Source organism: Saccoglossus kowalevskii, chromosome 1 (genome assembly GCF_978046115.1).
Source record: "Saccoglossus kowalevskii chromosome 1, keSacKowa6.1, whole genome shotgun sequence".
NCBI classification, from domain to species: Eukaryota; Metazoa; Hemichordata; class Enteropneusta; family Harrimaniidae; genus Saccoglossus; species Saccoglossus kowalevskii.
In genome coordinates, this window is record NC_140641.1 from 25,258,393 (window position 1) to 25,272,288 (window position 13,896).

Below are 13,896 nucleotides of genomic sequence, written 5' to 3' on the forward strand. Positions count from 1 at the left end.
AGTTCAGTGGAACAATCAGAACTGATAGATTCAAGCATCGTGCCAGTGATTTCACCAACTGAAAGCGTACCTGTCACAATGATTTCCAGTAAGGAAATAATTCTGCAGTCATCACTTAGTTCAGTGGAACAATCAGAACTGATAGATTCAAGCATCATGCCAGTGATTTCACCAACTGAAAGCTTACCTGTCACAATGATTTCCAGTGAGGAAATAATTCTGCAGTCATCACTTAGTTCAGTGGAACAATCAGAACTGATAGATTCAAGCATCGTGCCAGTGATTTCACCAACTGAAAGCGTACCTGTCACAATGATTTCCAGTGAGGAAATAATTCTGCAGTCATCACTTAGTTCAGTGGAACAATCAGAACTGATAGATTCAAGCATCATGCCAGTGATTTCACCAACTGAAAGGTTTCCTGTCACAATTATTTCCAGTGAGGAAATAATTCTGCAGTCATCACTTAGTTCAGTGGAACAATCAGGACTGATAGATTCAAGCATCATGCCAGTGATTTCACCAACTGCAAGCTTACCTGTCACAATGATTTCCAGTGAGGAAATAATTCTGCAGTCATCACTTAGTTCAATAGAACAATCAGGACTGATAGATTCAAGCATCATGCCAGTGATTTCACCAACTGCAAGCTTACCTGTCACAATGATTTCCAGTGAGGAAATAATTCTGCAGTCATCACTTAGTTCAATAGAACAATCAGAACTGATAGATTCAAGCATAATGCCATTGATTTCACCAACTGAAAGCGTACCTGTCACAATGATTTCCAGTGAGGAAATAATTCTGCAGTCATCACTTAGTTCAGTAGAACAATCAGAACCGATAGATTCAAGCATCATGCCAGTGATTTCACCAACTGCAAGCTTTCCTGTCACCATGATTTCCAGTGAGGAAATAATTCTGCAGTCATCGCTTAGTTCAGTAGAACAATCAGAACTGATAGATTCAAGCATCATGCCAGTGATTTCACCAACTGCAAGCTTACCTGTCGAAATGATTTCTAGTGAGGAAATAATTCTGCAGTCATCACATAGTTCAGTAGAACAATCAGAACTGATAGATTCAAGCATCATGCCAGTGATTTCACCAACTGCAAGCTTTCCTGTCACAATGATTTCCAGTGAGGAAATAATTCTGCAGTCATCACTTAGTTCAGTAGAACAATCAGAACTGATGGATTCAAGCATCATACCAGTGATTTCACTAACTGAAAGCGTGCCTGTCACAATGATTTCTAGTGATGAAATAATTCTGCAGTCATCACTTAGTTCAGTGGAACAATCAGAACTGATAGATTCAAACATCATGCCAGTGATTTCACCAACTGCAAGCTTTCCTGTCACAATGATTTCTAGTGAGGAAATAATTCTGCAGTCATCACTTAGTTCAGTAGAACAATCAGAACTGATAGATTCAAGCATCATGCCAGTGATTTCATCAACTGCAAGCTTTCCTGTCACAATGATTCCCAGTAAGGAAATAATTCTGCAGTCATCACTTAGTTCAGTGGAACAATCAGAACTGATAGATTCAAGCATCATGCCAGTGATTTCACCAACTGCAAGCTTTCCTGTCACAATGATTCCCAGTAAGGAAATAATTCTGCAGTCATCACTTAGTTCAGTGGAACAGTCAAAACTGATAGATTCAAACATCATGCCAGTGATTTCACCAACTGCAAGCTTACCTGTCACAATGATTGCCAGTAAGGAAATAATTCTGCAGTTATCACTTAGTTCAGTTGAACAATCAGAACTGATAGATTCAAGCATCATGCCAGTGATTTCACCAACTGAAAGCTTACCTGTCACAATGATTTCCAGTGAGGAAGTAATTCTGCAGTCATCACTTAGTTCAGTGGAACAATCAGAACTGATAGATTCAAGCATCATGCCAGTGATTTCACCAACTGAAAGCTTTCCTGTCACAATTATTTCCAGTGAGGAAATAATTCTGCAGTCATCACTTAGTTCAGTGGAACAATCAGGACTGATAGATTCAAGCATCATGCCAGTGATTTCACCAACTGCAAGCTTACCTGTCACAATGGTTTCCAGTGAGGAAATAATTCTGCAGTCATCACTTAGTTCAGTAGAACAATCAGAACTGATGGATTCAAGCATCATACCAGTGATTTCACTAACTGAAAGCGTGCCTGTCACAATGATTTCTAGTGATGAAATAATTCTGCAGTCATCACTTAGTTCAGTGGAACAATCAGAACTGATAGATTCAAACATCATGCCAGTGATTTCACCAACTGCAAGCTTTCCTGTCACAATGATTTCTAGTGAGGAAATAATTCTGCAGTCATCACTTAGTTCAGTAGAACAATCAGAACTGATAGATTCAAGCATCATGCCAGTGATTTCACCAACTGCAAGCTTTCCTGTCACAATGATTCCCAGTAAGGAAATAATTCTGCAGTCATCACTTAGTTCAGTGGAACAATCAGAACTGATAGATTCAAGCATCATGCCAGTGATTTCACCAACTGCAAGCTTTCCTGTCACAATGATTCCCAGTAAGGAAATAATTCTGCAGTCATCACTTAGTTCAGTGGAACAGTCAAAACTGATAGATTCAAACATCATGCCAGTGATTTCACCAACTGCAAGCTTACCTGTCACAATGATTGCCAGTAAGGAAATAATTCTGCAGTTATCACTTAGTTCAGTTGAACAATCAGAACTGATAGATTCAAGCATCATGCCAGTGATTTCACCAACTGAAAGCTTACCTGTCACAATGATTTCCAGTGAGGAAGTAATTCTGCAGTCATCACTTAGTTCAGTGGAACAATCAGAACTGATAGATTCAAGCATCATGCCAGTGATTTCACCAACTGAAAGCTTTCCTGTCACAATTATTTCCAGTGAGGAAATAATTCTGCAGTCATCACTTAGTTCAGTGGAACAATCAGGACTGATAGATTCAAGCATCATGCCAGTGATTTCACCAACTGCAAGCTTACCTGTCACAATGGTTTCCAGTGAGGAAATAATTCTGCAGTCATCACTTAGTTCAGTAGAACAATCAGAACTGATGGATTCAAGCATCATACCAGTGATTTCACTAACTGAAAGCGTGCCTGTCACAATGATTTCTAGTGATGAAATAATTCTGCAGTCATCACTTAGTTCAGTGGAACAATCAGAACTGATAGATTCAAACATCATGCCAGTGATTTCACCAACTGCAAGCTTTCCTGTCACAATGATTTCTAGTGAGGAAATAATTCTGCAGTCATCACTTAGTTCAGTAGAACAATCAGAACTGATAGATTCAAGCATCATGCCAGTGATTTCACCAACTGCAAGCTTTCCTGTCACAATGATTCCCAGTAAGGAAATAATTCTGCAGTCATCACTTAGTTCAGTGGAACAATCAGAACTGATAGATTCAAGCATCATGCCAGTGATTTCACCAACTGCAAGCTTTCCTGTCACAATGATTCCCAGTAAGGAAATAATTCTGCAGTCATCACTTAGTTCAGTGGAACAGTCAAAACTGATAGATTCAAACATCATGCCAGTGATTTCACCAACTGCAAGCTTACCTGTCACAATGATTGCCAGTAAGGAAATAATTCTGCAGTTATCACTTAGTTCAGTTGAACAATCAGAACTGATAGATTCAAGCATCATGCCAGTGATTTCACCAACTGAAAGCTTACCTGTCACAATGATTTCCAGTGAGGAAGTAATTCTGCAGTCATCACTTAGTTCAGTGGAACAATCAGAACTGATAGATTCAAGCATCATGCCAGTGATTTCACCAACTGAAAGCTTTCCTGTCACAATTATTTCCAGTGAGGAAATAATTCTGCAGTCATCACTTAGTTCAGTGGAACAATCAGGACTGATAGATTCAAGCATCATGCCAGTGATTTCACCAACTGCAAGCTTACCTGTCACAATGGTTTCCAGTGAGGAAATAATTCTGCAGTCATCACTTAGTTCAATAGAACAATCAGGACTGATAGATTCAAGCATCATGCCAGTGATTTCACCAACTGCAAGCTTACCTGTCACAATGATTTCCAGTGAGGAAATAAATCTGCAGTCATCACTTAGTTCAATAGAACAATCAGAAGTGATAGATTCAAGCATAATGCCAGTGATTTCACCAACTGAAAGCGTACCTGTCACAATGATTTCCAGTGAGGAAATAATTCTGCAGTCATCACTTAGTTCAGTGGAACAATCAGAACCGATAGATTCAAGCATCATGCCAGTGATTTCACCAACTGCAAGCTTTCCTGTCACCATGATTTCCAGTGAGGAAATAATTCTGCAGTCATCACTTAGTTCAGTAGAACAATCAGAACTGATAGATTCAAGTATCATGCCAGTGATTTCACCAACTGCAAGCTTTCCTGTCACAATGATTTCTAGTGAGGAAATCATTCTGCAGTCATCACTTAGTTCAGTAGAACAATCAGAACTGATAGATTCAAGCATCATGCCAGTGATTTCACCAACTGCAAGCTTTCCTGTCACAATGATTTCCAGTGAGGAAATAATTCTGCAGTCATCACTTAGTTCAGTAGAACAATCAGAACTGATGGATTCAAGCATCATACCAGTGATTTCACTAACTGAAAGCTTTTCTGTCACAATGATTTCTAGTGCGGAAATAATTCTGCAGTCATCATTTAGTTCAGTGGAACATTCAGAACTGATAGATTCAAGCATCATGCCAGTGATTTCACCAACCGCAAACTTACCTGTCACAATGATTTCCAGTGAGGAGATATTTCTGCAGTCATCACTTAGTTCAGTGGAAAAATCAGAACTGATAGATTCAAGCATCATGCCAGTGATTTCACCAACTGCAAGCTTACCTGTCACAATGATTGCCAGTAAGGAAATAATTCTGCAGTCATCACTTAGTTTAGTTGAACAATCAGAACTGATAGATTCAAGCATCATGCCAGTGATTTCACCAACTGAAAGCTTACCTGTCACAATGATTTCCAGTGAGGAAGTAATTCTGCAGTCATCACTTAGTTCAGTGGAACAATCAGAACTGATGGATTCAAGCATCATACCAGTGATTTCACTAACTGAAAGCGTGCCTGTCACAATGATTTCTAGTGATGAAATAATTCTGCAGTCATCACTTAGTTCAGTGGAACAATCAGAACTGATAGATTCAAACATCATGCCAGTGATTTCACCAACTGCAAGCTTTCCTGTCACAATGATTTCTAGTGAGGAAATAATTCTGCAGTCATCACTTAGTTCAGTAGAACAATCAGAACTGATAGATTCAAGCATCATGCCAGTGATTTCATCAACTGCAAGCTTTCCTGTCACAATGATTCCCAGTAAGGAAATAATTCTGCAGTCATCACTTAGTTCAGTGGAACAATCAGAACTGATAGATTCAAGCATCATGCCAGTGATTTCACCAACTGCAAGCTTTCCTGTCACAATGATTCCCAGTAAGGAAATAATTCTGCAGTCATCACTTAGTTCTGTTGAACAATCAGAACTGATAGATTCAAGCATCATGCCAGTGATTTCACCAACTGAAAGCTTACCTGTCACAATGATTTCCAGTGAGGAAATAATTCTGCAGTCATCACTTAGTTCAGTGGAACAATCAGAACTGATGGATTCAAGCATCATGCCAATGATGTCATCAACTGAAAGCTTTTCTGTCACAATGATTTCCAGTGAGGAAATAATTCTGCAGTCATCATTTAGTTCAGTTGAACAATCAGAACTGATAGATTCAAGCATCATGCCAGTGATTTCACCAACTGAAAGCTTACCTGTCACAATGATTTCCAGTGAGGAAATAATTCTGCAGTCATCGCTTAGTTCAGTAGAACAATCAGAACTGATAGATTCAAGCATCATGCTAGTGATTTCATCAACTGCAAGATTACCTGTCACAATGATTTCCAGTGAGGAAATAATTCTGCTGTCTTCACTTAGTTCAGTGGAACAATCAGAACTGATAGATTCAAGCATCATGTCAGTGATTTCACCAACTGAAAGCTTACCTGTCACAATGATTTCCAGTGAGGAAATAATTCTGCAGTCATCGCTTAGTTCAGTGGAACAATCAGAACTGATGGATTCAAGCATCATGCTAGTGATTTCATCAACTGCAAGATTACCTGTCACAATGATTTCCAGTGAGGAAATAATTCTGCAGTCATCACTTAGTTCAGTAGAACAATCAGAACTGATAGATTCAAGCATCATGCCAGTGATTTCATCAACTGCAAGCTTACCTGTCACAATGATTTCCAGTGAGGAAATAATTCTGCAGTCATCACTTAGTTCAGTGGAACAATCAGAACTGATAGATTCAAGCATCATGCCAGTGATTTCACCAACTGAAAGCTTTCCTGTCACAATGATTTCTAGTGAGGAAATAATTCTGCAGTCATCACTTAGTTCAGTAGAACAATCAGAACTGTTAGATTCAAGCATCATGTCAGTGATTTCACCAACTGCAAGCTTACCTGTGACAATGATTTCCAGTGAGGAAATAATTCTGCAGTCATCACTTAGTTCAGTGGAACAATCAGAACTGATAGATTCAAGCATCATGTCAGTGATTTCACCAACTGCAAGCTTACCTGTCACGATGATTTCCAGTGAGGAAATAATTCTGCAGTCATCACTTAGTTCAGTAGAACAATCAGAACTGATAGATTCAAGCATCATGTCAGTGATTTCACCAACTGATAGCTTACCTGTCACAATGATTTCCAGTGAGGAAATAATTCTGCAGTCATCACTTAGTTCAGTGGAACAATTAGAACTGATAGATTCAAGCATCATGTCAGTGATTTCACCAACTGAAAGCTTTCCTGTCACAATGATTTCCAGTGAGGAAATAATTCTGCAGTCGTCACTTAGTTCAGTGGAACAATCGGAACTGATGGATTCAAGCATCATGCCAGTGATTTCACCAACTGAAATCTTACCAGTCACATTGATTTCCAGTGAGGAAATAATTCTGCAGTCATCACTTAGTTCAGTGGAACAGTCAGAACTGATAGATTCAAGCATCATGCCAGTGATTTCACCAACTGCAAGCTTTCCTGTCACAATGATTTCCAGTGAGAACATAATTCTGCAGTCATCACTTAGTTCAGTGGAACAATCAGAACTGATAGATTCAAGCATAATACCAGTGATTTCACCAACTGCAAGCTTTCCTGTCACAATGATTTCCAGTGAGGAAATAATTCTGCAGTCATCACGTAGTTCAGTGGAACAATCAGAACTGGTAGATTCAAGCATCATGACAGTGATTTCACCAACTGCAAGCTTACCTGTCACAATGATTTCCAGTGAGGAAATAATTCTGCAGTCATCACTTAGTTCAATAAAACAATCAGAACTGATGGATTCAAGCATCATGCCAGTGATTTCACCAACTGCAAGCTTACCTGTCACAATGATTTCCAGTGAAGAAATAATTCTGCAGTCATCACTTAGTTCAGTGGAACAATTAGAACTGATAGATTCAAGCATCATGCCAGTGATTTCACCAACTGCAAGCTTTCCTGTCACAATGATTTCCAGTGAGGAAATAATTCTGCAGTCATCACTTAGTTCAGTGGAACAATCAGAACTGCTGGATTCAAGCATCATGTCAGTGATTTCACCAACTGAAAGCTTACCTGTCACAATGATTTCCAGTGAGGAAATAATTCTGCAGTCATCACTTAGTTCAGTGGAACAATTAGAACTGATAGATTCAAGCATCATGTCAGTGATTTCACCAACTGAAAGCTTTCCTGTCACAATGATTTCTAGTGAGGAAATAATTCTGCAGTCATCACTTAGTTCAGTAGAACAATCAGAACTGATAGATTCAAGCATCATGCCAGTGATTTCACCAACTGCAAGCTTTCCTGTCACCATGATTTCCAGTGAGGAGATATTTCTGCAGTCATCACTTAGTTCAGTGGAACAATCAGAACTGATAGATTCAAGCATCATGCCAGTGATTTCATCAACTGCAAGCTTTCCTGTCACAATGATTCCCAGTGAGGAAATAATTCTGCAGTCGTCACTTAGTTCAGTCGAACAATCAGAACTGATAGATACAAGCATCATGCCAGTGATTTTACCAACTGAAAGCTTTCCTGTCACCATGATTTCTAGTGAGGAAATAATTCTGCAGTCATCACTTAGTTCAGTGGAACAATCAGAACTGATAGATTCAAGCATCATGCCAGTGATTTCATCAACTGCAAGCTTTCCTGTCACAATTATTCCCAGTGAGAAAATAATTCTGCAGTCATCACTTAGTTCAGTCGAACAATCAGAACTGATAGATTCAAGCATCATGTCAGTGATTTCATCAACTGCAAGCTTACCTGTCACAATGATTTCCAGTGAGGAAATAATTCTGCAGTCGTCACTTAGTTCAGTGGAACAATCGGAACTGATGGATTCAAGCATCATGCCAGTGATTTCACTAACTGAAATCTTACCAGTCACATTGATTTCCAGTGAGGAAATAATTCTGCAGTCATCACTTAGTTCAGTGGAACAGTCAGAACTGATAGATTCAAGCATCATGCCAGTGATTTCACCAACTGCAAGCTTTCCTGTCACAATGATTTCCAGTGAGAACATAATTCTGCAGTCATCACTTAGTTCAGTGGAACAATCAGAACTGATAGATTCAAGCATCATACCAGTGATTTCACCAACTGCAAGCTTTCCTGTCACAATGATTTCCAGTGAGGAAATAATTCTGCAGTCATCACTTAGTTCAATAGAACAATCAGGACTGATAGATTCAAGCATCATGCCAGTGATTTCACCAACTGCAAGCTTTCCTGTCACAATGATTTCCAGTGAGGAAATAATTCTGCAGTCATCACTTAGTTCAATAAAACAATCAGAACTGATGGATTCAAGCATCATGCCAGTGATTTCACCAACTGCAAGCTTACCTGTCACAATGATTTCCAGTGAAGAAATAATTCTGCAGTCATCACTTAGTTCAGTGGAACAATCAGAACTGATAGATTCAAGCATCATGCCAGTGATTTCACCAACTGCAAGCTTTCCTGTCACAATGATTTCCAGTGAGGAAATAATTCTGCAGTCATCACTTAGTTCAGTGGAACAATCAGAACTGATGGATTCAAGCATCATGCCAGTGATTTCACCAACTGCAAGCTTACCTGTCACAATGATTTCCAGTGAGGAAATAATTCTGCAGTCATCACTTAGTTCAGTGGAACAATCAGAACTGATAGATTCAAGCATCATGCCAGTGATTTCACCAACTGCAAGCTTTCCTGTCACAATGATTTCCAGTGAGGAAATAATTCTGCAGTCATCACTTAGTTCAGTGGAACAATCAGAACTGATGGATTCAAGCATCATGCCAGTGATTTCACCAACTGCAAGCTTTCCTGTCACAATGATTTCCAGTGAGGAAATAATTCTGCAGTCATCACTTAGTTCAATAGAACAATCAGAACTGATGGATTCAAGCATCATGCCAGTGATTTCACCAACTGAAAACTTACCTGTCACAATGATTTCCAGTGAGGAAATAATTCTGCAGTCATCACTTAGTTCAGTGGAACAATCAGAACTGATAGATTCAAGCATCATGCCAGTGATTTCACCAACTGCAAGCTTTCCTTTCACAATGATTTCCAGTGAGGAAATAATTCTGCAGTCATCACTTAGTTCAGTGGAACAATCAGAACTGATGGATTCAAGCATCATGCCAGTGATTTCACCAACTGAAAGCTTACCTGTCACAGTGATTTCCAGTGAGGAAATAATTCTGCAGTCATCACTTAGTTCGGTGGAAGTATCAGAACTGATAGATTCAAGCATCATGCCAGTGATTTCACCAACTGCAAGCTTTCCTGTCACAATGATTTCCAGTGAGGAAATAATTCTGCAGTCATCACTTAGTTCAGTGGAACAATCAGAACTGATAGATTCAAGCATCATGCCAGTGATTTCACCAACTGCAAGCTTTCCTGTCACAATGATTTCCAGTGAGGAAATAATTCTGCAGTCATCACTTAGTTCAGTGGAACAATCAGAACTGATGGATTCAAGCATCATGCCAGTGATTTCACCAACTGAAAGCTTTCCTGTCACAATGATTCCCAGTGAGGAAATATTTCTGCAGTCATCACTTAGTTCAGTAGAACAATCAGAACTGACAGATTCAAGCATCATGCCAGTGATTTCACCAACTGAAAGCTTACCTGTCACAATGATTCCCAGTGAGGAAATATTTCTGCAGTCATCACTTAGTTCAGTAGAACAATCAGAACTGATAGATTCAAGCATCATGCCAGTGATTTCACCAACTGAAAGCTTTCCTGTCACAATGATTTCTAGTGATGATATATTTCTGCAGTCACCACTTAGTTCTGTGGAAGTATCAGAACTGATAGATTCAAGCATCATGCCAGTGATTTCGCCTACTGAACGAATAGCGTACACAACAATTTTTAGTGAGAGTTTGTTTCAGTCATTATCTGAGCCAAGTGAAATAACCCTTGTGCAGCCATCCATGAGTTGGACTCGAATATCATTACCCTCAAGTTACATCTTTGAACAAACAAGTATAAGCAATATTTTCCCAACCCAGGTAAGTTATCATATCACTATGTCACTGTGACCTTTGATTTTCCATGATGCCTATTCAAGCTAGTAACCAGTTTAACTGTGGGACAGAATTTATTTTAAAAAACATTTGACAAACTGTCTCTAAATAGACATGCAGCACTTACCGTTAAAACCAATCTTAACTGAGCATACATGCTGATTTTTTTTATATAGGTTTTTGTTTCTTGTAATATGTAACTGTCATTTGATAAAACTATGTCTGCACCCAATCTATGCCCCTATCTCATTATAAATATGTGGCACTGGCAACTGTTCAGTCATTGCAGTCTGTAACCTGTGTTTACATTTTTCAAACATTATGCCAATATTTTCTCCCATACATATTTTATGCTGCTAAGGAGATACTTTTCCAGTCTTTGCACGCTTGCAGATTAAGTATTGTATTTACAATCTTACCAACTGCAAGTACACCTGGCATACTGCCTTAAAGAAGGGTGCTGTTTCTTATTTCAGTGGAACAGTCACAACCCATAGATTTAAGCATTGTGGCAATAATTTCACCAACTGAAATGAAGTCAGGAACAATGGTCACATTTGAAGAACTAGTGTGTCAGTCATCATGAATTTTATTGAAAAACTCAGCTATTATATAATCAAGCATTAACCAAGTAATCTGTCCAACTACAAGTACATCAAATATACCGGCTTCAAGTGGGAGAATATCTCTTCAACCATCAGAGAGTTCAGTGGAACAATCACAGCTGATAGATTTATCTGTAATTACAAAAGTTTACCAGCTGAAATAGTATCAGATACAATTATAGAAGAAATAGATTTTTAGTCATCATGGATTTCATTGGAAGTATCAACACTGATAGATTTGAGCATTATGTCAATAATCTGCGAGTGCACTCGTGATTTCCAGAAGGCTTTGCAGTTATCAACACGTAACCTTAACATCAATTATACCAGAAGTGTTTTTGACGTCGCCAGAGAATGCCATTGAAATATCACCACTAATATATTCAAGCATTTAGATGATCTTTTCATCAACTGCAAGTATATCAGTCTTTAATTTGGTAACACCATGATATCAGCGAATGATATGAATGTGATGCATTGAATGAAATATAATCACATTGCATTGCTTTCAATTTAATAAAAAATACTAGTGATGTGACAAAATATCAAAGCAATCTGTATTTTGTGAAATATAGCGTATGTATTTGCTTACTAATGGTGCAACATTAAATGAGCGTATGCAAGAATATTAATATATAGGTAGTAGTTATTTATTTTGTTTAGTGTAACGCTTTGTAATGTTTCTCATCTTTCTTCTTTCTACATGTTTCACAGATAGGTGAATATATACTTTCCTTCAACAAATGATGGAATTTTGCAGAGCATGTTTATGTTCTGTTTTTGTTATTTATTCACATGTGTTTACACTTTCAAGATTATGTTTTACTGGTGAACCATGTGAGCATGGAACTACAGTTTTGCAAGATGCCTAAACAATTTGCTACCTAATTTGCAAACTAGCTAACTGACTTGCCATGTACGCTTGGAATAAATGGTTGGGTGTGCATGTAAAATGAACTGAAATCAATTTGTTTTTGTCTAGTTTCATGCGACGTAAGGAAACGCTAACTGTGTATACTGACAAATGAAGCCCTGAACGCCATGGAACCATTGCTATATCAAAAATACCATGTCTCTATTTATGATATCTCACTATAAACTGAATCTTCGCTAATAATTTTGTAAACGCTGAAATCAAATAAGCTTTCTTGTAACTTGTCTCAAACAACTGTACGATACATATGGTTGAAAGATACAACTTTATGTGAATATGAGAGTTACTTTCGTTTGGACCTACATGTATTGCCAAACATGATTTATAATTGTTGACTCAGACGGAATGCCTGTAAATTGTTCTTACTTCTGTTTTAATAATCTAACATTAAGGCAATATTTTCAGTGAACCTAGGTTGATGGATATGGATGAACTCCTACCAATAAATGGCACACACCATTTACTTAATGTCTCAGTTGGCATTGCCTCTGTATTTTCTTTGCTTTGGTGTCAGTTAGCTGTTTTGCATTTAGGTAGCAGATCAAGAATGCAGTTTCATGTGCATGTGTCCCACCAGTAATGAAATGTAACATTTAGCATAATGTGCAACTCAAAATGTCTTACTGTTGTATGGTATTTAACACAACAAAACATTATATTTATTAAAAAAATGTTTAAAATATACTTACATAAAAGTGATACGTTTTTTCAGCTGTTATGTGCATTCTGATTGTTTTTTGCTGTTGTGGTTTTCGTGTATGTATCAGCCATTTTTTGGTGCACTGTCATGTTTTAAAGTGTAATGCTTATTAGTCCCCGTTCGGACGCAGTCCGAAAACGGGGACTTATGTTTTGCCCTGTGTGCGTTCGTCCGTCCGTGCGTACCTGTATCTCGAACATGCATGGACCGATTAAGTTCAAACTTCACTCATACATCACACATTATATGGGACATATGCACATGCATTTTGTTCATGATCCGATTAACGATTGCCGAATAGCGGCCATTTTAAGGCCGAAAATGCATCAAAATCGCACATTTTCACCATTCCGGACCCGGATCTCAGTTATGCATGGACGGATTTTGTTCAAATTTGATACATACATTAAACATAATAGGACCTTGATGCACGTCATTTTTTTTTGGATCGGGTTCGAAATGGCCGACTGGCAGCCATTTTGTTTTAAAGAATTCAGTTCTGGATCCGTATCTGAGACATGCTTGGATTGATCGAGTTCAAACTTCACACATACAAGGTACATCATGTCACAAATATGTATGTGCATTTGTTTCATGATCTCATTAACGATAGCCAAATGGCGGCCACTTTAAGGCCGAATATGCATTGAAATCGCACATTTTCACCATTCCGGACCCGGATCTCAGTTATGCATGGACGGATTTCATTCAAATTTGGTACATACATTAAACATAATAGGACCTTGATGCACGTCATTTTTTTTTTCGGATCAAGTTCGAAATAGCCGACTGGCGGCCATTTTGTTTTAAAGAATTCAGTTCTGGATCCGTATCCGAGACATGTCTGGATTGATCAAGTTCAAACTTCACACACACAAGGTACATCATGTCACAAATATGTATGTGCATTTGTTTCATGATCTCATTAACGATAGCCAAATGGCGGTCGCTTTAAGGCCGAAAATGCATTGAAATCGCACATTTTCACCATTCCGGACCCGGAT